Raw genomic sequence first — 24,025 nt, 5'->3', positions numbered from 1 at the left:
GGATCTTGAGCCTATCTTCTAGACTGTTAGCTATTCCTGCCAGCTTAGTACCATTTGCAAATCCTCTGGATTATTATTAATGTAATACACAATGAAAATTTTGAAATACAGTGAGCAGTAGTATACTATTCAGTATATTTAACTGATAAAAGTTCTGATTCAGTTTAATTTACATAAAGTTTCAGTGTTCTGGTTTGGCTCTCCCTTTTTATTCAGTCTTATCCATTTTTTAAGAGAATGGTCAATATGCTACTGAAGCGCTCATCTGGGGGAAAAAAGATGCTGTACATACCCTTATCACTGAGTTTTAGAAAGGAAAAAAGAAGAGAGAAAAATCCTCTAGTCTCCAACATCTCAGATTTTCATTAGTATTAGATTTGGTCAAGATAGACCTTAAATTCATGCCCACAAAAGATCAATTTACTCTTTCATTCCATCCTTATAAATAGAACTGCTTCGTATCAACAGCATCTAATAAGGCACAATTCTATTTTGTTTTGTGTTCTAAGAATTTATCTCTAGTCTGAAATATGACTATCCAGATAGTCCTAGCATTGCTAGGAAAGTTATTATCAGTCTCAAGCCCATAAAATATGATTTCCAAGTCGGAATGGAAACTGATTCCAGCCCTTTTCAATTCTCATCTCAAGGGTACAAAAGAGGCATAACAATAAATCCAGAGATGTGCTGCCACATTCTCTAACGATGCTAGGGCACAGTCAGTCAAATTCGTAATCTCATTCTGATCTTTGCTGGTTACCTTTTCCGTACATATTTAAACAGAAAACCTTTCATATAAATTGGCAAACAATGACATTGTGAATTGCAGGAAATCAGAGAAAATTCTAAAACACAGAGAAAGTATTCTTTTTTTTAAAATCCAATCTTCCTATTTGAAAAAAGCAGTAGAGTTTGGACTGGAATTGAAGCCACATCAGTTCTTTAGGATCAGCAATCATGTGGATCAGATTGAGGACTGCAGAAATGACAGGATTATTAGGAGACAAAATGACAATGCTTCCTTGGATACAGGTTTTAGTATTCTGGAGAAATGGATCAAAAACGTGTGGGGAAGGGAAAGAGAGTAGGATGCCAACCCAGCTGGAGAAAATAGAGCCAGTGGAGGAGAAAGAACAAAGAGAGAAAGAAAAGGAAAGCAAGCCAACCTCTTACTAAAGAATGGGCACCTTTTAAGGATGCAGATGGATTGGGGAGAAAGACTTCACAGGGACAATGTATCAATGTCAAGTCCATGAACTTCCCTCCTATTCCAAAACACAATAAAATGGTAATATTGAATTTAAATAAGACAATCAAATGTTGGCTCTGGAGGCTGCACAAAAGCAATTTGGAGTGGCATGTTGCTCTATTATATGTCTGCTGAGTGGGCAGGAGCAAAACCTGTGGCTGTGTAGAGCAGGGTGTTAAACTCAAGGCCCACAGGCTGGATCCGGCCCCGCAGGTCGGTTCCAGCCTGCAGGGCCATCCTGGTCTACCCAATGTGAAGAGGAAAGATCAGGCCAGTGTGGCTTCGGCTCAGTTTACCCAATGCGAACAGGAAACATGCCAGCAGTTTGGAGAGTGGCGTCAAGCTGGCCACGCCCACCCAGCTGGCCACACCCACCCAGCTGGCCACACTAACCCAGTCGGCCATGCCCGGCTGGCCCCCCAAGATCAACCACAGCCCTGATTCAGCCCTCAATGAAATTGAGTTTGACGCCCCTGGTGTAGAGCATCTAGACAATGGTAGATATTTAGTAAATGATAAATAAGTCAGACTCACCAGATTCTGAGATGGGTGTTAATTTGTGTCTTCTAATCTTATTAAATTATGGAAGAAAACCTCAGGAAAAGAGCTGAAGGGAATGAAAGTTGAGCCAAGAGGGACTTAATGAGAGAGAAGAGACTCAGGGGAAACACTGAGATATTAAAAAACAACAACATTTTTTTTTACCTTACCTAAGTTCTAGACCAGGGGTGAAAAACTCAAGGCCCCGTTGGCCAGATGTGGGCTGTGGGGGGCTTAGATCTGGCCCACAGGGCCATCCTGGAAACAGCAAAGGACCGGCCCACAGTGCCTCTGCCAGCGAAAATACCCCCCCCCCGCCCCCCCAGAGCTCTGTTTTCACTGGCAGAGCGCTGAAAACGGAGCCCGGGAGGCTGAGCTTTGTTTTCACTAGTAGAATGCTAGCAAAACAAACTACTAGCAAAAGTGGATCTCCCCAGCCCTGCCCGGGTCACCACATGTACCCCCAACACATGTACCCCCAACACAAGTGACGTCAATATGGTCACGCCCACCCTGGCCTCACCCATCCATCCCTCCAAGGTCAAACACAACCCTGATGCAGCCCTCAAGGAAATTGAGTTTGACATCCCTGGTCTAGACCAAATACCTTCTTCATCTTGCCTCTATTTTCTCAGAGAGAATGGGAAGTTATAAGCAGGACAGGAGAACAGCCATTGTTCCATGGTAGCGACTGACATGACTTTGATCCATCTAACTCTTACTTCATGCTACCCATTTTCAACCTAGCACTAGGAGTTTCCAGCCTCAACTAAACAGTGAGGTGCAGGATTCAGCAACTAAGATGGAAGGAAGGAGTCAATAACTTTCACATTGTGTATTGAAGTAAGCAGCACTTCCCAGCCATGGATGTTTGGTGTTAATACTGCTTTAGAAATTGGAAATGCATATTATGATCTGCGAGTATGTTTTTTATAGAAGACAATAAGGGGGAAAAAATTGTTATTTTTAGCTGTTAGATTTCTAGCCTGTTTTTCTTCCAGCTCCCTTCTTCAATATTTCTCTGAGGTACTAATAACCTAAACCTTCGTAGTAAGTTTCCATGACCAAAGCCAGACCTCAACCTGATATCCCTGTTCCAAGTTCAACACCTTAACTACTATCTAACACTGGCTCTCTAAAGCTTGCAATACCTCATATTCCCAAGTAATCTCCCATCCAAATTCAAACCAATCCTGACTCTGCTTAGCTTCCTAGATCACAAAGATCAAACTATGCGGCCACCAAGCTTTATCTGCAGTTTCCAGTTTCCCTCCAAGTTGTCATAGTACTTAAAGATTAATATCAGCCAAACAATATATAACAATATTTGTATTTAATGGATTAATCTAACTGTAATTAAATTAAAAATGTAACATTTACATTTTGCTCTAGTGTCACTCATTTTTAACAGGACAGGTCCTACTCAACCCAGACCTGAAAATGTTGGATAGCCCTCTTCATAAAGCATGACTGCAAACAAACACAAGACATGAGATTCAGTTGTGGAAGTGGATGTTTGGAAGCTGCAGGACCCAGAGTGATTTTGACCAGATAAAAAGAAAACCAATGTAATTGTCAATGAATTTATCATAGATGGGGAAAGAAAGATTAAAAATATTGCATTTCCTCAGAGGAGGTCTGAGGAGAAAGTCAACAAAGTTTTGAAAAAGGAATTGATTGTGACTCCAACTATATTTGTAGTGGAAGTGCAGAAAATAACTCTTCAGGCCTCTTTAAATTTTCCAAGGTTGGCATTATAAAACCCTCAGCGCTTTCATAGATTTTGATTGTCACTTAAGCACATAAAAGCAAGGTGGCTTTTAAAGGAGCTGATGCAATGCCTATCACATTAATTCCTACTGAAAGAAGATCTGATTGAGGCCCATATGGTTTGCATCTTGTATAAAAATTGCTATCTTCAGGGTTTAATTGCTAGACTCTCTTGATTGCATTAATACACAGCTCATTTATTTAAGTAGAAGTAGAATATTATGGATATTTAATCAGGAAGCATTGTGATGAATCAGTATTTAAACACACAAATGTATCTACCAGGTCCTTTCGGTAATACTAATCTAAAGGCACATTCTTGTTATTACAGGTAATCTTTCAGATTAGAAACCAGACAAAATAGCCTTTAAAATGTCTACAAATTGACTGATCTCAGCAACAATTCCGAATAGATTGTTCTTAGCAACAGCCTAAACAGCACAGCAGCAATCAATACCAATTTAGTTTGAACAGGATTTTCATTCAGTGTTTAATACACATGCACACACAAACACACGTTCTGTGCATTTCTGTATTGTTCTGTGCAAGTCATTAAAAGTCCTATTTTCAAGCAACTAAGGACAGGCTTTTTCATTGGTGGATTCTATCTTAGAATAGATCTTAACCCCATAAAAGCAACAAAGATAATTAGGGGACTGGAGGCTAAAACATATTAAGAACGGTTGCAGGAATTGGATATGTCTAGTTTGATGAAAAGAAGGACTAGGGGAGACATGATAGTAGTGTTCCCAATATCTCAGGGGCTGCCACAAAGAAGAGGGAGTCAAACTATTCTCCAAAGCACCTGAAGGTAGGACAAGAATCAATGGGTGAAAACTAATCAAGGAGAGAAGCAACTTAGAACTAAGGAGAAATTTCCTGACAGTTAGAACAATTAATCAATGGAACAACTTGCCTCCAGAAGTTGTGAATCCTCCAACACTGGAAGTTTTTAAGAAGAGATTAGATTACCATTTGTCTGAAGTGGTGTAGGGTTTCCTGCCTGGGCAGGGGGTTGGATTAGAAGACCTCCAAGGTCCCTTCCAACTCTGTTATTCTATTATTCTATTCCAAAACAGCCATGAATTGGGTCTTTCTAGTCACAGCAATCAGAAAGGCAGAGTGAAACCATTTCTATTGTCCAGTTGTCAACGTCCATATAATAGGTATATAGTTAAAAAGAATATGGGCATCCAAATATATTAAAATTGTTTCAAGGTCAAATTAATAAATGTGTTAATTAGAATAGTCCAAAAAGACATGCTTTAATGAAGTTTTGTTGTTGTTGTTGTTGCTTTCCTGTGATTTACTTATCCTCCCCCCCTCCTTTTTTTTTTTTTTTTTTTTACAAATGCAGTGGGCCCAATGAATGGCTGGTTAATTTTGAACTTAAAATTTATACACAGTGTTTTTCCAGTGGTGAGCCCCATGCCTATAAATGGCCTCAGTTTAGTAGTAATAATTCAGTTCTGCTTATCTCAACTAAAGATTGTTTCCCTATTGACAGGTTTGTCTCTGCTCCCTGACAGTAGTCTCTAAACTTGTAATTGTTAGTGCTTGTAGATTGATACCTGCATTCTCATGTAATTTTCAGGGAATCATAATATGGTTCTATGTCTCATGCATTTTATAACCAATGTAGTGAAAAGCTGGAAATTCACGCACACAAACACACACAAACATCCCTCAGCCGACAAATAAATAAAAATCCTAGTTTAGAATCCTATCAGGTTTTTAAAAGCTGTACTGATATTGTCCTCTCCTTAAAGGAGAATCTTAGTTAACCATGGAGAGAACATCTATGCTCTGACAGGGCACAATTTGTAACATGAAAACTATGGGTGTGTGGGAAGAAATATATATCTGGTTCAGTTCCAAGCTGAGGAAAAGAAACTGGAAACACGGACGCTGATTAGAAAGATGGTTTATTGATGAAACAGAATCACATGAGTTTGTGGTTCTGGGCAGATAACAAGTTGAGAGAGGGGGATGTATTTATATTTTCTCTTGGGCTTTGTATTTGAGCTTTCTGTTCCTGTGTAAGAACATGTCCTTTAATATTCTATTGGCTGTTGTTAGAATCTTATAGGGTCATGTAGGGGTTATGTAGGGGTCATAGCTGGCTTTATAAGCAAAAGAGGAACTGCAAATCCTAGGTGTTTGTCTGAGCTAATTTTGTCAACCTTTTATTTGTTGCTTATGTGTCTTGACCCAGTCTTTCTGAATGGATTACCAAATCTGCATTTCTAAAAGCTGGCCTCCTCAGTTTCTGCTTTGGGCAGGGAAACTGACTTCTGAGTAGGCTGGCCCAATCTTTCTTAATGGGCACAAAATATGTGCTGGGGGTTATTAAGAAACACTTGGGGGCTGCTTTCTGTCTCCAAGAGCATGTTTCTCCATTTCTCTTTTAGGGAAATATAATATTGTGCCTTTTTTAATATTTCCCAAAATGTTTCATTCTTCTGGGGGTGGGTGCTAACTTTCTACAGGTTCAAGGTAAATGCTCAGCAGTCAACAAACCAGCCTGAATTGCCCACATTTACTGTAGTGTAATGGGTAATGTGGTATAGTGTAACTTTTTCTTGTTTGACTAGGTGAACCTTTACAACTGGCCAAGTAAAATTGGCCACTCAAATATAGGAGAGATACTTGTTGTTGGAAGAAACATCCTTCTAGGTTCTGCTCCAAGTGGGGAAAAAGACACTGGAGACATGGAGACTGCTTGGAAAGATGGTTTAATGGTGGACAGGATCACATGGCTTGAGTTCCTGAACAGAAAAGGGGCAGATACAGTAAATCCTTGGGTTTTTATGCTCTCTCTGGCTCTGCATTTCCTGGCACCCCGAAAGAGTATCCTGATTGGTTGTCAGACTCCCAGGGGGTGGGGGTCTTAGCTAGCCTTGCTGGCTGATGGTCACATGTGCTTCCCAGGTCACATGTGGTGAGTTTCTGCTGCTATTGTGTAGGGGGCTAATCCTATCTTTGTTGGATCTTTGGCAATTCCTACTATGGCTCTGCCTGAAGGAGGCAGATCTTTGTTATGTAGAATAGACTGGCCCAGGCCTTAATGGCCCATTGACAAAGGGTGGGGGGCAGGAAGGTGGGAGCTGCTTTGTCTGTAAAATATGCTTCTCCATTTCTCATCCAGGGAAATATAATATTCTGCCTTTTTCATATTTCATATTTCCTAAAATATTTCACTCTTCCAGGAAAGGGATGGGTGCTAACTTCTTACATACTGATGTGGTTTTCAGTTTTACAAGGTGATCATTCTAGACCTTTTCTGTGTATGTGTGAGTATGTGTGTATTTATATATACACATGTAAACACACACAAATACACACACACACACACACACACACGCACACACATACACAGAATGCACTTTTCCCCTTTGTTTTATTCTTTGCAGAACTCGGATGAACTCATCTAATGCACAAAAGCTGAAAGAAATCAATAAGTATCAAGCTGTGGAGACCTTTAGCTTCTAGTTACCTACTTGACAAGAAAGACTGATGCTGACATTTCCTGAGTGATGAGGCAGGACAAAATTCTGGGCAGCAGAATTCATGAAGTACTTTGAAATCTAGCAGCATGTAATGCACAATAAATTGTGGTAAGCTATCAACACATGGAGCCTACGTCAAATGTATTTGTCATTTACCAAAATATTCTGGCATTATGACACCAAACTGAAGAAGCTCCTTTTTGTGCCTATAAGAATGTTCATGTTCACATTTTTTTAAAAAAACAAAAAAACAATCACCTTATTTAATCTTTGTACCAATGTATTGTATACATTCTTTCTGGTAAAATTAAAATATATTCCTGTTAACTTCTATCAGTTTAATAATAATTTAACCACCATAGGATATCCAAAGATTTCTGTGATATAGTGAGTTAGATGTGGATTCTCATCCTTCACTAATGGTCCCTAGCCTGTGACAAGTCCTGCAAAATGTAAATTAAATTATTGCTTAAAAGGAGCTCCCAAAAGTGCTTTTTTTCAGGAGGCAACTGAACTTCCTTGTCAGTTTTTTCTTTTTGGAAGACGTTTCGCTTCTCACCCAAGAAACTTCTTCAGTTCTGACAGGATAATGGGGTATGGAAGGATTTATATTCCCTGCATTGTGGTAAAAAAAATAAATAAATAATAAAAATATATTAAAATGGGCTGGCCCGACTCCCAACAGAGATTCTGGTACCAAAAGTGCTGGGGATTTATACTATTAGCTATATTTTTAGGGGAGTTTAAAGAAGACCATTGTGAAAATCTTTCTCTGAAGATATACTGTAACATATTCAATGTCTCTCCAGTTAAGGAAGAAGATTTGATGATGATTGCTGCCAGATTTTTTTTTTTTTTATGTTTTAGCTGGTTCAGTTTTATAGATTTTAAAGTGATTTTTATAGGACTTTTAATTTTTGATTGGGGGCTGCCCAGAATTGGTTGAAAGATGGGCTCCTATTAAATATTATAAACAAACAAACAAACACACACACACACACACACACACACATACACACACACATACATACATACATACCAGTGGTGGGTTTCAAAAATTTTTACTACTGGTCCTGTGGGTGTGGCTTGGTGGGCAGGGCAGGGGAAGGATACTGCAAAGTCTCCATTCCCTCCCCAATCCAGGGGAAGGTTACTGCAAAATCCCCATTTCCTCCCGATCAGCAGGGACTTGGGAGGCAGAGAATAGATGGGGGCAGGGCCAGTCAGAATTTTTACTACTGGTTCTCCAAACTATTCAAAATTTCTACTACTAGTTCTCCAGAACTGGTCAGAACCTGCTGAACCCCAATTCTGATACATACGGATTCAAATCAATGGTAGACGATCTACTTCCTTTCAAATGTGCAATAAAGGGGATATCACAATCTGTCCCACTTTGTAGGGTCATGGATACAGTCAGTCATCCAGGTCAAAGTTGTCCCAAGGGTGCTTTTTCAGGAGGCAACTGGACTTTCTTGTTTTTTCTTTGAAGACGTTTAGCTTCTCATCCAAGAAGCTTCTTCAGCTCTGACTGGATGGTGGGGAATGGAAGGATTTCTATTCCTTGCAGACAGCTGGTCTTTTAGAGCAAGGGTGTTAAATTCAAGGCCTGGGAGTTAGATCCGGCCTGCGGGATGCTTAGATCTGATCTGTGGGGCCCTGGAAACAGTGAAGGACTGGCCCACAGTACCTCTGCCAGTGAAAATGGAGCTCGCGAGCACCGCAGACAGGCCTCCCGAGCTCCATTTTCACTGGCAGAGGGCTGCAGGAGGCCGTCGCAGCCGAAAACAGAGCTTGGGAGCCCGTTTTCACTGGCAGAGTGCTTGGACCACCACAGGCACCCCAACATGAGTGTCGATGAGCTGGCCACGCCCACCCTGGCCACGCCCACTAGCCCCTCCCCCCAAGGTCAAACCACAACCCTTATGTAGCCCTCAATGAATTCGAGTTTGACACCCCTGTTTTAGAGGCTTGTTGAAGCACTTGGAGGTTTACCTGTGTCCTCAAGGTCCACCAGGAGTGTCCTGGATGAGAAGCAAAATGTCTTCAAAGAAAAAAACCAGTTGCCTCCTGAAAAAATCACCTTTGGGACAATCAAGACCTGGATGACTGAGAAGCTCTACAGACATAAAAGCAGCTGTTAAACCAATTTAACACTGCAGTTCTACTCTGTATATGTCTTATAAGGTGAAAGTCCTAAAGATTCAGTTATGCTTCCTCCCAAGTAAATGCATCTTAGATTGCACTCCAACTGTAGCAACAAAAATATTCTGTCTTGGGTAATCATTTTTAAAACTTCCAGAAAGATGGATTTCAAGGTAGTGTTTGTTACCTTGCTTTAAAATTATCCTGCATATCTGAACTTCTAATTATTGAAAATATTGTATGATAGAATCTTCTTTCATATTGAGAACAGAACGTTCATTTAGGAAAAAAAAAAACCAGATGAAACAAGATGATTGGTTTATATCAACGGCAATATATATAATTGCAGCTTTAATGCAAAAATGGCCTGAAATAAGCAAAATGAAAGCTTTTTTTTTAAAAAAAAGTAATATTTTGTACAATGCCATTCTCTCCAAATACATGTTTCTTTCTGCAACTTTCAAATATTTATGTTTAATGCAAAGCAAACTGTTATTATATCGAACTATCAGGACTAGCAGTAAGAGCCAACATAAATCTCTGCATTTGATGGATGTCCTTGCTTGACCCATATATGTGATATCACCTAATAAATTCAAAGCCAACCATGACAACTGAGCTGGAGAGAAATATAAGCCATTTCCATTATGAATCACATGCTGAATACTTAGTTCTCTCCTTAATGGAGTTGTTTTGAGATGGATGGAGACTTCTTGGAATATTGTTCTTTTGTACAGATGTTTTTGTTGGTTCTGCAGATGCACCACACCACTGGGGGCATTAATTTCTCTTCCTACTTATTTCCTTAATCCCTGGACCATCTTTTTCTAGAGAAATTGAGTTCTTAGCATCCCTCACAGCTATTTAGAATCAAAAAAGAAGATAGGCAGATACAGCTTTTGGTAGCAATTGGAAATGAATACACAATATAACCCTAAAATAGAGCAGTGTGAGTTGCTACAAAAAATGGAAAACACACAGGCAGAAACCTATTAGTTTTAGAAACAATGAAGCAAAACTAACAATACCCTAGATCAGGAGTGGGCAACTGTGGCCCTTTTACAACCTGTGGACTTCAACTCCTGAGACTTGGCTTGGCTGTCTCAGGAATTCTGGGAGTTGAAGTCCACAAGTTGTAAAAGGGCCACAGTTGCCCACCCCTGCCCTAGATTTTGGCTATTGGTAGAAATTCACATGAGCTAGAAACTGTCTATGTCCCAGCTTTATTTAAAAATGTAGAAAGCTGCACAATCTTTAGAGAGTAAATTTACCTGTAGCAGAATCCATGCAAATTTATTAAGAAGTTAATACCAACAGAACTTTTAATTTAGTGCAGGATTGTACCTTGGGTGGTTTAACCTATTCCTCATTTTAATGTTTATTATTTATGTAATACTGTATGTTTGTAAAAAGCCTTTCAACAAAAATATTCTTTAAAAAAAATAGAATACATTATTATCTATTTTGGAAGCATTTGCTCTAAGATGCCTTATGTTTGTGTTTGTTTTCCTATTAAATAGAAAAGTGGCATAGAAAACACTTTCATACTTCCATAAATTACAAAGGACCGAACATTAGACATATTAAGGCTAATGTAAGTAGAATACTAATCCAAGGACAAAGCATTACTGTCTGAGAATATTCCACATAAAAATAATTTGCAGGGGTAAATTCATTTCAAAAGTTTTAGGATGAAAGGCAATTGAGCCATCATATTTTATTACATGAAAGGCACATCCTGTTCTAGGGTTAAGATCATCTCCAATTTCCACTTATCTACAAAAGTAGATGATGTACAAAATACCCCGTATCATTTTTCAGGATATGCTTTCATTCTCTCTACATCTGATCTAAAAAGAGGAAGATACGCGATTGCTTTCTGCTGTCCTTGCTGCTCACCAGAGATCTAGCTGTCTTTTGTAAGCAACTAAAGAAAATTGTGGCTCCACTGAAGCCTGTAGTGGGGTAATCACCAGTATGTGTGATAGGAAATAGAGTGAAAAGTCCAAAAGAGATATTTGTGCTCTATTTCCAGGTCACGGGTTCAAACAATCAGAAAAACCTTTCAGTAAGGAGATCTTGGGGCATTGGTGAACCTATTTTGAGATGTTTTCTCATCTTCTAAACACATTGTGGGACTAGTCACACAGTCATTTTCCTCAGAAATAACTGAAACCATCATTTTTAAACGAATGAGTTGCTCCAGCATTATTTTCTTTAAAGCTATTTCTTTAACAGGACACAGCAACTAAGTCCATACACAGAAATCAAGCAAGGTTTCTCTACCTAACTAAGGTGTTGTTTGAAGAAAACAGGAAGAATAAACAGTAAAGGCTATTTAAAAAGTCAGTAGTTCACAATCCACTCCCAAGGTAATAATACCACCACTGTTATGGTAACAATCTAAAGGCAAGACTGGGAATTTTAGAAGTCTCTCTAAAAGAGAGACTTCTCTAAACTCTCTAAAAGAGTTTAAAACTGGATTTGGCAGTATTAAATGGCTCCATTGGCAACGATTATCCAAATGAATATGCTTAGAGGCAGTCCTTGACTTACAACTGGTCACTTTAGTAACCATTCAAAGTTACAACAGACCTCCGAAAAGGTACTTACGACCTGGTTTCAGAGGTATAGTCACCGCAGTTTCCCTGCTGCTGTTCTCCATTATGACCTACAGGGACACTATTCACCTCCCATCTTCAAGAGGCAACTGGACTTTCTGGTTTTTCTTTGAAAATGTTTTGCTTCCCATCCAAGAACCTTCTTCGGCTCTTCATCACCACCCCCATCTTTCCCCCACCCCCCATCCAACTGGGTCTGGGCCAGTGGTGGGTTCCTCCCTGTTCGGTCCGGTTCGGCCGAGCCGGTAGCGGTGATGATATGACGTCACCAAACCAGTTCTTCCCCCCACTCCCCCCCCACCCCCCACCCCCCATGTTATTCTTACTTTTTATTTGGTCCCACCCCCAATCTATTGCTGCCTCCTGAGTCCCAGCTGATGACTAGAGGGAAAAAAACTGTTTAAACTCTTGCCGCGGGGCTTCAAAGGGCCGTCCTATAGCTGATCAGTGTTAAAAGTAAACAAATGAGTTGGGTCATAAGTGCGAGGACCTTCCAGAAATGACTCTGACCAGCTAGCCACGCCCACCTAGTCACATGACCTCCAAGCCACACCCACAAAATAAGCCACGCCCACAGAACTGGTAGTAAAAAAATTTAGAACCCACCCCTGGTCTGGGCAGGCCGAGGTCTGCTGCCAAGCCAGCCATTCAGTCACGCAAGGGAACCTAAAGAAACTACCAGCACACAGAGGTTAGTTACAACTTGTGGGCTTTGCTCACCTAGCCAACCAAGGACTTGCAGGATTCGGCCACAGATTTCTTCAGCTGCTTATAAAACACAACTAAATCTCTGGTGAGCGATCTCTGGGCAGCAGAAAGCAATAGCATATTTGCCTTTTTAAAGATCAGACGTAGAGAGAATGAGAGCACATCCTGAAAAAGGATACGACTGGTATTTTGTACATCAGCTACATTAGTAGATAAGTGGAAATTGGAGATGGTCTAACCCAGTGGTGAAATCCATTTTTTTTTTACTACTGGTTCTGTGGGCGTGGCTTGGTGGGCGTGGTGTGGCTTGGTGGGCGTGGCTTGGTGGGCATGGCAGGGGAAGGATACTACAAAATTCCCATTCCCTCCCCACTTCTGGGGGAAGGATATTGCAAAATCTGCATTCCCACCCCACTCTGGGGCCAGCCAGAGTGGTATTTGCCGATTCTCCGAACTACTCAAAATGCCCGCTACCGGTTCTCCAGAACCTGCTGGATTTCACCCCTGGTCTAACCCTAGAATCCTAACCACTGAAGGGACTTGCAGGTTTCATTTCTGGAGACCAACAGCACCCAATTTGTTTTTTTGCAGAGGAGCCTGCAGGGCTGATGCAAGGAGATGTTTAGCTTAGCTTTCTTGCAGAAGTGGCATACTTTTTTTTTTAATTTATTTGATTTATATGCTACCCTTCTCCGGAGACTCAGGGCGGCTTACAAGGCGTTAAGCAATAGCCTTCATACTTTTGTATATTTATACAAAGTCAGCTTATTGCCCCCACAAACTGGGTCCTTATGTACTTCATGGCAACCTCATGCTATTTTTCTAGCAAATATCATTTCTTGGGAGACTCTAGGAAGTTCTGGTTTTTTTTTTTTAAGGAGGCTCCGTTTTTTCTGTGGAGGTTCTTTTTTTTTTTTAAGAACGCTCCATAAACTCCACAAACAAACAGAGCCTGTAAAATGTACATTTTTTTTAAGCTACGGTTTTTTTAAAAAAAAATTTTTATTTACCAAAAATTTATATGCCGCCCTTCTCCCTAAGGACTCAGGGCTGCGAACACAAGTTAAAAACATACAATAATAAAAGATCAAAATGATTAAAACCCAGTTAAAACAATGACAATCAAAATAAGAAAAACCCAAGGATCAAGTTCAACCCATTTGTTGAAACAGCCAGGTGTTTAAGTCCCGATGAAAGGAACGGAGATCAGGCGCCGTCCGAAGCTCGGTAACTCATTCCAGAGGACAGAGGCGCCCACGGAGAACGCTCTACCCCTGGACATCGCCAGCCAACATTGTCTGGCCAACAGTACCCTGAGGAGGGCAGCCCTGTGAGATCGAACAGGATGGTGGGAGGTGAGTAGGAGATGGTCCTGCAAATACCCCGGACCTAAGCCATGTTAAGGGTGGATGATGGTGGTAGTGATGATGATGATGATGATCATCATCATCATCATCATCATCATCATCATCAAGGATTTCAGAGGACATTCTGCTGACACAATCATTTTATTAGGAGTGTGGCCAATATCTTTAAGGCCTTTTTTAAAAAAAATTATTGAGCTGGGATTTGGGAGGCGGAAAGTGGGCATGAAATTTTGCAGAAGTTTAATGAATCCATTTGACTCCACTGACAGTTTTTACAGCAACCTGGGTAATCAAAATGTGTGGTTTTGCTACTTTGAATTTTGATATCACAATCCAGAGAGACGTCTGAAAATAGGGCTTGGAATTTGCCTAGCTCAGCTTTGAGATTTACACGTGAGATAGAATTGAAATTAGTTAGAATTGTGTAGAGTATCCTTTTCATCTTTTCTACTAGCTTCTCCTATTGGTATCTTATGATTATTTTATTTTGTTGTTTAGCCTCCTACGCCTGAGTGGCGTAGGAGGCTAATGCCTCCTAAGGCAGCATTTAACATCCAGCTGCCTGCAATTACTGCAAGTTCAATTGTTACCAGGCTCAAGGTCAACTCAGCCTTCTATCCTTTCTAAGGTGGGTAAATTGAGGACCCAGTTTGTGGGGGCAATAAGCTGACTTTGTATAAATATACAAAAGTATGAAGACTATTGCTTAACGCATTGTAAGGCGCCCTGAGTCTCCAGAGAAGGGCGGCATATAAATCAAATTTAAAAAAAAAATATGTACACTTGTTTGTATGCACATGTTGTTTCTATGTTTGTATGTACACTGATTATATTAGTGTGTTGTTTATATGTACACCCAGAGTTTATATGTACACCCAGATAAATTCCTTGTCCCAAACACACTTGGCCTATTCTATTCTATTCTATTCTATTCTATTCTATTCTATTCTATTCTATTCTATTCTATTCTATTCTTCTATTCTACCCTACCCTACCCTTCCCTTCCCATCCCATCCCATCCCATCCCATCCCATCCCATCCCATCCCATCCCATCCTATTGTTGTGGCCCGCCAGCGGCCTGCGCAGATTGTGGCCGATCGTGTCGACGAGGAGGCTGGTGTGGTGTCGTGCCAGCAGCCTGTGCAGCCAGAGCTTGAGTTGGACAGCAAGGAGGCTGAAGAGGATGTGGTGCCAGAGGCAGAGATTCAGCCAGGGCCTTCAGAACCTCCAGAGGCTCCTTCAAGTGAAGAGAGTGAAGTGGAGGAGCCTCTTCTCAGTGCTCGAGCACGCAGGGCTGCCAAAAGGCAGGAGTGGCTCCTCAGGAGGAGGTCTCCTCGAGAGTAAGGCTTGGGGTTAATTGGCCCCAAGCCTTAGCCTATTTAAGCTTGCACACAGTTAGCAAAAGCTCCTGGAAACAACGTTTGGTCCTACGCAGAGCATTTTGAGAGTGAGTTTTTTGTTACAACTTGGTTTCTGGGCTGATTGCCAACCCTTGTTGGACTTCGTTTAATCTCTGTAATTCATAGCAGGCTGATAAGGACATTTGTGGTTAAAGACTTCATTTTGAAAGGGGTCTGTTTGTATTAAACGGAGTTTTTGAAGCTATGTGTGTGTGTGCAACACTTCTTGGGACCCGTAGCTGGGCAGAACACCTATCCTATCCTTCTGCTTCATCCATTGACATGCCAAATGATTTCTCAGTTGCTACTATTGAGCCAGGTACCATCTATTTCATACCTGTATATTTGGTTTTTCTTGTATATATATGTGTGTATACACACACACATTTACATATACATACACACACGCACTCACACACACACATATATATTAATCACTGTCCATTTTGAATACATAGCAGAAAGAGGAAACTTAAGAGTTCACAAGGTTGATGCTATGTGGAACAAAACTGTGGCTGAATCTGGATGTTCTGCTTCGGATACCACAAAACGTCCTCCTGGAAGGTAACAAAGAATAGAGGTCATGAAGAGGATGTGTAGCATCCCAGATAATACTACAGACCCTACTCAAGCATTGCTATGTCCTGGAGAGAAGGAAGTGAACTACCAATAATCTTTTCTGCCTTCCTCACCATTTAGCCCCAAATGGAGTGCCGTCTTTCTTCTCACTCTTGTCAATATTAGTTAAAGGAGAGAGAGTGAATTCTGTGCCCCAAGGCATCTTGCATAGCGTCACACAATATTTGCAGCACTCTTTTAAAAGCAATTTCTTGTTATCCTTCATCTGTAATAACATTCCCTAATGCCACAGTATATCACAACTGTACATTCATCTTTCTGTCCTGATCACTTTCTTTCTCTTTATTAAAGGTTCAAATAATACATTCTGTGGAGTTCCCTCATTCTTGTCTTATGGTATTCCCTCCTGTCCCTTGTTGTATACAAATATTGCCAACTTCCCAAGTTGGCAATTTTTGTAAGCAACATACACAAAGCAGAACAAAAAACAAACAAACAAACAAAAAGAATAAGCTGCCTGATTCTTTCCTTTTACATAATTATTTAATTCCAAATTGCTTTTCACAAGTTTTGTTCTCCCTTTCAGATTTAGGGCCAAATGAGGAGAAGCTACAAGATTTTTGTATTTTTTTAACCTACTTGAAGTAGAGAGAGGTATTTTAAAAAGGACAGAAGAAGAATGATTGAAGCAGCTTCTTTGAATGTTCCTTTCTTCTGAGTCCTGATTGTGAGGATCTTGAATGGGAAACATCATGGAGATAAAAATAATACCATGGATACTTTGAATCCAAGTATGCATGATATGCATATTCATGACAGCATCAAATATCATTTGTGAATGGCAGTATGCATTCTGATCAGGGGTCAAATGCTACTGGTTCGCACCGGTTTGGGCAGACCAGTAGTAATAAAATCTACCGGTTCTAGCAAACCAGCTACCGGTTTGTGCGAACCGGTATTTCCGATGATCAGCTGTGCCATGTAATTTATGTTCACTAGAAAGCAGGAAATCCTGCTTTATAACGAATCTAAATCGTGCGGCACAGCTGTTTCCCCCCCCCACTGTTCTACTTACCTTCTTAAGCCTCCTTTTTCTGCACAAAGCGTGCGTGTGGTGTACACTGTGTATGCGTGTGCACGCAGCGTGCATTTGGTGTGCACTGTGAATGCGCAGGCAGCAAACTGATGGCAAACCACGGAGGACTTCACCACTGAGTCTAATTAAACCACAAGAATTGTAAGGAAAAATAGGCTTCCCATATTAATTGAACTGCCAAAACAAGGGGGAAAAAACAGGCTTACTTGGCCTTTCACATTTGCACGTCACATGGAGAGAAACTAGGAAACTGTAATTCTACTACAATCTTCTTATGAGAGAATTGACTTTTAGAGCATTCCTGATAATCAAATTAAGAGGAGAAAAAAAAAAACCAATAAACTTTCATTTTTGAATGTAATTGAAATGGCAGAGTCTTAAGTGATAAAGCAGTCATCTGAAATTCCCAGAAGAAGAAGAAGAATGGAATGAAATTCTGTTCTGATCCTTAACTTAATTATCCTTGTTTTTATGGCTTTTCTCATCTTATAAAGTTAGCTCAGTTGTTCCATAACAGTAGGCTTCATAAACAACAACCAAGTTGTCTGTTCTGTTCTGTTCATTCTGTTCTGTTCTGTTCTGTTCCGTTCCGTTCTATTCCATGCCTTTATTTTCTATGCAACATTAAGAAAACTAACTTGCTCCTTTTTTTTTTTTTTAATTTGATTTATATGCCGCCCTTCTCTGGAGACTCAGGGCGGCTTACAATGCATTAAGCAATAGCCTTCATACTTTTGTATATTTATACAAAGTCAGCTTATTGCCCCCACAAACTGGGTCCTCAATTTACCCACCTTAGAAAGGATGGTAGGCTGAGTCAACCTTGAGCCTGGTGAGAATTGAACTTGCAGTAATTGCAGGCAGCTGGATGTTAAATGCTGCCTTAGGAGGCATTAGCCTCCTACGCCACTCAGGCTCCTTTATTTGGCATGTTCATTTGAATCTGATATGCATCATAGTCGATATGGATTAGAATATGATACATAAAATATTGGAAATTGGATAAGTTGAGTAGGGGTCAAAGCTAGTTACGAGCTCTGAATGAACTGACTGATTCCATGTGATGCAATCATTACTTTCAAAAAAATATGTTGTATTGATTTAATGAAAAAAGAGGGAAATCAGGAAAACAAAATGGTTAACAGCAGAAAAGAATTTTCATTGGACTTGCAATAGATAAGAAAGTGTGTGGGGGGGTTGTGTGTGTGTGTGTGTACACACACACACACACACACACACGAATGACCAATTTCTCTGGCAGTGCTTGAAATGATGACAGCGTTAAATGAAGGGACTTATAACTGGTTCTCAAAATTCTAGCCTTTGCAATGTCCCCACAGTCAGATGAACAAAATTCAAATGCTGAGTGACCAGCTCAGACTTATGACCAGTTGCAGCCTCCCACAGACTCGCGATTGCCACTTGCAATCTTTGCTGCCAGCTGCCCATAAGCAAAGTCAACGGGGAAGTTGGCAAGGAAAATTGCAAGTCGCTCAGGTATGTCTCTCCCCCACAGCCTTTCTTTGTTCATACACATTCCACATCCTCTTTCCCAGGAATGAAATGTTATTGGTTCGGACCGGTTCGCCCGAATCGGTAGCGATGGTGGTGGGTGGTTCGGAGAACCAGTAGCTACGGCAGCATGAGGCTCTGCCCACTCACCCAGTCGTTGTTACTTCCTGGTTTTAACCAGGAAGTAATGTGTTTTTTACCCTCTGTGCATGCGTAGAACTGTTTGTGGCGCGTGCACTTCCGAACCAGTAGGGAAGATAAGTGGATTTCACCTCCTCTCTTTCCCCAGCTCCCTGCACTCGCACACATGTACTCCAAGCCCTCTTTCCCTGCCTCCCTGGGTCAGTGCACACACACACACACACACACACACACACACACACACACACACACACACAGAGCACTCTGTTTCCCTGGCCTTCCTCCATTTGCACACATGCATATACTATGTGTCTTCTTTCTCCAGCATTTCCAAGTACCTGCTACACTGCAGCATTCCCCTCCCTCGTGTGTTGGCTGGGCTGGGCCTCCCAGGTCTTCCTCTACCCTATGCAGCACCCCCACATTCTTTAACTGGAACTCCCTCCACTTCCTGATTAATGACCTACACATACTTCACAAGTCAGAAAGAGGGCTGAGAAAACATCTACAGATTCCCTCACTTCCTGGACATAAACTCTTTCAACTCCTTCCCTCAGGATGCTGCTATAAGGCATTGCATGTCAAAACAACTAGACACAGGGACAGTTTTTTCCCTCATGCCATCACTCTGCTGAACACCTAATTCCTACAGTATTGTCTTATGTCTAAGGATATTTATCCATATACTAGTAGGGCTGTCTTACTATATCCTTCTCATCTTTCCTGCCAACTGCTCCTATTAGTATCTTATGACTATATTACTTTGTTGTTTTGTATGTACACTAAGCCCACAAATACTTGCTGATGTCATCGATCCATCTTGTTTTAGGTCTCTTTCATAGACATTTTTTATCAAGTGGGGTCTATTCTATGACTGCCTTGGTCCATCAATTCTTCTTGCTATGTGACCAGCCCATTCCCATTTCAATTCTTTTACTCTCTTGATCATATTGTATGCTTTCTGTTCTGTTCCCCAGGCATCTGGCTCCACTGGGAACAGGCAGATAAACTCTAGCAAACAGGTTTTCATGCAGATTATATTTATTTGGGAATCCTTGAACACATAGACTTACAATTATGATGAGTCACTGTGAGGTTCATCCAATATTTCATAATCTATCCCATTTCCTAGTGTAAAAGGATGGTAGTTCTGACCCCCTGTTCAGAAAGCATGTTTCTTTCTTCTGAGGTAATTCCAAATGGCCAGTCTTTGTTCTAAAACTCAGGCAGAAAGCCTCAGTGGCCAATCAGACACACAGATATGGTCACATGTCCTGGACAACATTTCCCATAATGCAATCTCTCACTACATCTCCCACAATGCAATCAGGAGACAGCTCTTAATCCTTAAAGTAACTAACTCACCACAATTCACTATCTGTAACAGCACACTTTCATTTGTTCTCTAATCATGTGCAGGTCTTTCTACCTTGCCTTGTGATGCTAAGCAAGTATCAGCAAATATTGCAGGTCCAATTGGCAAAAAAAAGCTTAAGACCATACTGGTTGGAAACATGCAGAAGAGGCCTTCATCCTGCAGTGGATAGACAATGGCTAGAATGATGGTGATAATGATGATGACGATGATGACGATGACAAATGATGTACACTGAGAAAGCACTGATGTACAGTTCTTATGCACTGGAAACAAAATCCTTGTGTGTCTAATCATACTTGGCCAATAAAGAATATTCATCTGGGGTTAGAACAACCAGGACTCCCTGGATTGCACAATCACATAATGTTGTGCTTTGCAACTGCATCATTTAGCGGCAGCAATTCCAGTCCCAATTGCAGTCATAAGTCGAGGACTTCCTATACCCATGATGGCAAATTTATGGCACGCTTGCCACAGGTGGTATGTGGAGCCATGTCGCCTGACATGCCAGCTCAGCTCCGGGGCGCATGCACGCACCGGCCAGCTGATTTTCGGGCCTTCTGGGCCCACCAGAAGTAGGGAAACAGGCTGTTTCCTGCCTCCGGAGGGCCGGGGGTGGTGGGGAAGGCCCATTTTTCTTTCTCACCTGGCTCCAGATCCTCTCTATGCATCTGGGGAGGGCAAAAACAGCCTTCCCCACCCCTTCAGAGGCCATCTGGAGGCCTGAAATGGCCCGTTTCCCAACTTCCAGTTGGACAGGAAGAATCTCTGGAGGCTGGGGACAGCAAAAAAGTCACTTCCTGTCCAACCGGAAGTTGGGAAACAGGCCGTTTTGGGCCTCCGGAGGGCCTACGAGGGGGTGGGGAAGGCTGTTTTTGCCCTCCCCAGATGCATAGAGAAAAACTGGAGCCAGTTGAGAAAGAAAAACGGGCCTACCGGGCCATTGTGTGCCAGGAGCGGAAGAGGGGGGGGGGGTCGCGCGCACATGTGCGGAGCGGAACTCATAGAATTATGGGTGTGGGCACGCACATGCACGAACCTCCCTTGCCCCCCCTTCCTGACACACGATAGCAAAAAGGTTAGCCATCACGGTCCTATACCGACTCTGCTTCTTTTGTAAGTTCTAAGACAGACCAGATGTATGCTTTCCTCAGGTTTTCTGGCTTTGTTATCAAAGGGTAGAAAATTTTCTAGCAAGAGAGGGATCATAATTACCAACGTATGAAATTTTATTTCTACTGATTGAATGTGTTCAAATTTTATAATTATCTATAAAGCATACAAGGGATGAGATCAAATAAAAGAGCCATTTTTTTCTGAAATATTGCTGGCAACCGCCTAATGTGGTTTGCTGGACGTTTGCCAGTAGATCTCCAGAATTCTGCATAAAAATGATAAATTCATCATATAATGATTAATAGAGCAAGGAGCCAATTGCAAATTAATTAGTGGTTTTGAAGTCCTTCTTAGTCAAAAACTAAATATTGATTGCACTTTTTAAAAAAATCTTCTCTTTTTCTTTCTTACACACATACCGAGACACAGAAAGAGAGAGAGAGAGACAGACAGACAGGAACAGAGAGAGACAGAGAGAAAGGAAGGAAGGAAGGAAGGAAGGAAGGAAGGAAGGAAGGAAGGAAGGAAGGAAGGAAGGGAGGAAGGGAGGAAGGGAGGAAGGAACGAAGGAACGAAGGAACGAAGGAAGGGGAAAAAAGAGAGAATAACAGAATGACAAAGTTGGAAGGAACTTTGAAGGTCTTCTAATCCAACCTCCTGCTCTGGCAGGAAACCCTATACCATTTTTTTTTAAAATTTGATTTATATGCCGCCCTTCTCCGGAGACTCAGGGTGGCTCACAATGTGTTAAGCAATAGCCTTCATACTTTTGTATATTTTATACAAAGTCAGCTTATTGCCCCCACAATCTGGGTCCTCATTTTACCTACTTTAGAAAGGATGGAAGGCTGAGTCAACCTTGAGCCTGGTGAGATTTGAACTTGCAGTAATTGCAGGCAGCTGATGTTAATAACAGTGCTTTAGTTTGCTGCGCTACCTGCGCTACCAGGGCTCAACCATTTCAAATGGTTGTCCAATCTCTTCTTAAAACCTTCCAGTGTTGGAGCAAGATAATATTTCTATTAATTTCATTCCCAAGTAATGTCTTGCAGAACTTTATAAGCATTTGGTCTAAAAAGATCACAAGTACAGGTAATCCTCAGTTTATGACTACAATTGACCTAAAATGTCTGTTGTTAAGCAAGACAGTTGTTGAAATAGTACGTTGAAATGTGCAACACTGACTTGCAGGATTTATACTGACCTGCATCAATTGAGTTGATTTTCATATTGTCAATGGAATCAAGACATCTCAACCCTAGACTGTAAATAATTGGACTGTAGATTGGTTAATCTTTTATCTGAACTGGGGCAAGAGAAAGGAAGTTTTGTCTGATGAAATACGTAAGGCACATTATCGCAGCTGTACTGTTGAGTTGCTAAGAAGATCCATTAGTTCATTAAATATTTTCCTCCCCTCCCCCTAGGATACAGAGGAATTAAACTGATTCCATTTCATTAACTCTTAAGCAATACTTGAACAGAGTAGGAAGGGAAGGGATTAACAGTTATGCTACCCACAAGCATTCAAAAATTGTGAGCCAAGCACTCCAAAATTATAGGATTTTAAAAATTAATACCATTTTATTAGGTTTTAAAGCCTTTAGGTTGATTCTTTTCCTCTCCCAGGCTTATGTAGATCTGGAGGGTGCTAAACTCAGTTTTTGAAAAGTGACTATTCTGAAATGGCGTTCTCAATTTAGGGACTTGCATCTTGAGCAAATTATTATGTTGGCTTTGTGAGTGAAATGGATAAAAAATGTTATTTTTAAATATTGTTTTTAATTTGAAACATGTCTTTCTAGAACTCGGTCTTCAGAGCAATTTGCCATATAAATTAAGGCAGTGAGATGGATCCAGATTTAGTCACAATTAAAACAGCATCACTGAAATAAATTTAAGTTACTTACGTTCATTACTCATGAGGTTTACTTGAAGAGGTGCATTAGTGTGATTCCTTCCGTAAGAAAGGAACATAAACATATATTGGCGTGTTTTGCACGTTCCTCCTGTCCAAGTCATATTCTGCCTTGGGAAGGAGGCCAGAGATGGGGCTGTTCCTCACAGTTGTAATTTATTACAATTTATTTCAATAGAAGATAATATCTGTAGTTTAAGATAGAACTGTGGAGTCCTTGATGCTCTCTGATAAGAAAATATCCGTAACTCAGGATTCAGATGTGGAGTCCTTGTTGCTTGATGTTACCTAATTGGGAAATTGGGAAATTAGGAAATTGGGAAGGATTCACTGGAGAAGAGCCTAATGCTGGGAAAGATTGAGAGCAAAAGAAGAACGGGATGACAGAGAATGAGGTGGCTGGATGGAGTCACTGAAGCAGTAGGCGTGAGCTTAAATGGACTCCGGGGGGATGGTAGAGGACAGGAAGGCCTGGAGAAATGTTATCCATGGGGTCATGATGGGTCGGACATGACTTCGTGACTAACAACAACAAATTGGGAAATGAAATATCTGTAAGAGCATACCAAGCTCAAAGTGTCTATGGAGATTCTCAATCATCCAGGTCATAGTTGTCCCAAAGATGCTTTTCAAAAGGCAACTGGATTTTCTTAGTTTTTTCCTTGAAGATGTTTCAATTCTCATCCAAGATGCTTCTTCAGAACTAACAGCTTCTTCAGTACCTACCCTTCCATCCCCCATGCCCCACCATCCAGTCACAACTGATAAAGCTTCTTCGGTGAGAAATGAAACATCTGCTTCCTCAAAAAACAGTCCAATTGTCTTTTGAAAAAGCACCCTTGAGACAACTATGACCTGGATGACTGAGAATTTTCATAGACATTCTTCAGAGGTGCTTTTTGAGAAGCACCTTTGGGAGATGCTCTACATTTTATTTATTACAATATTTATACACCTCCCTTAGTCAAAACTGCA

The sequence above is a fragment of the Pituophis catenifer genome, unplaced genomic scaffold (genome assembly GCF_029215685.1).
Source record: "Pituophis catenifer annectens isolate HBS135680 unplaced genomic scaffold, rPitCat1.0.hap2 SCAF_6, whole genome shotgun sequence".
NCBI classification, from domain to species: Eukaryota; Metazoa; Chordata; class Lepidosauria; order Squamata; family Colubridae; genus Pituophis; species Pituophis catenifer.
This window is presented reverse-complemented; position numbering follows the sequence as displayed.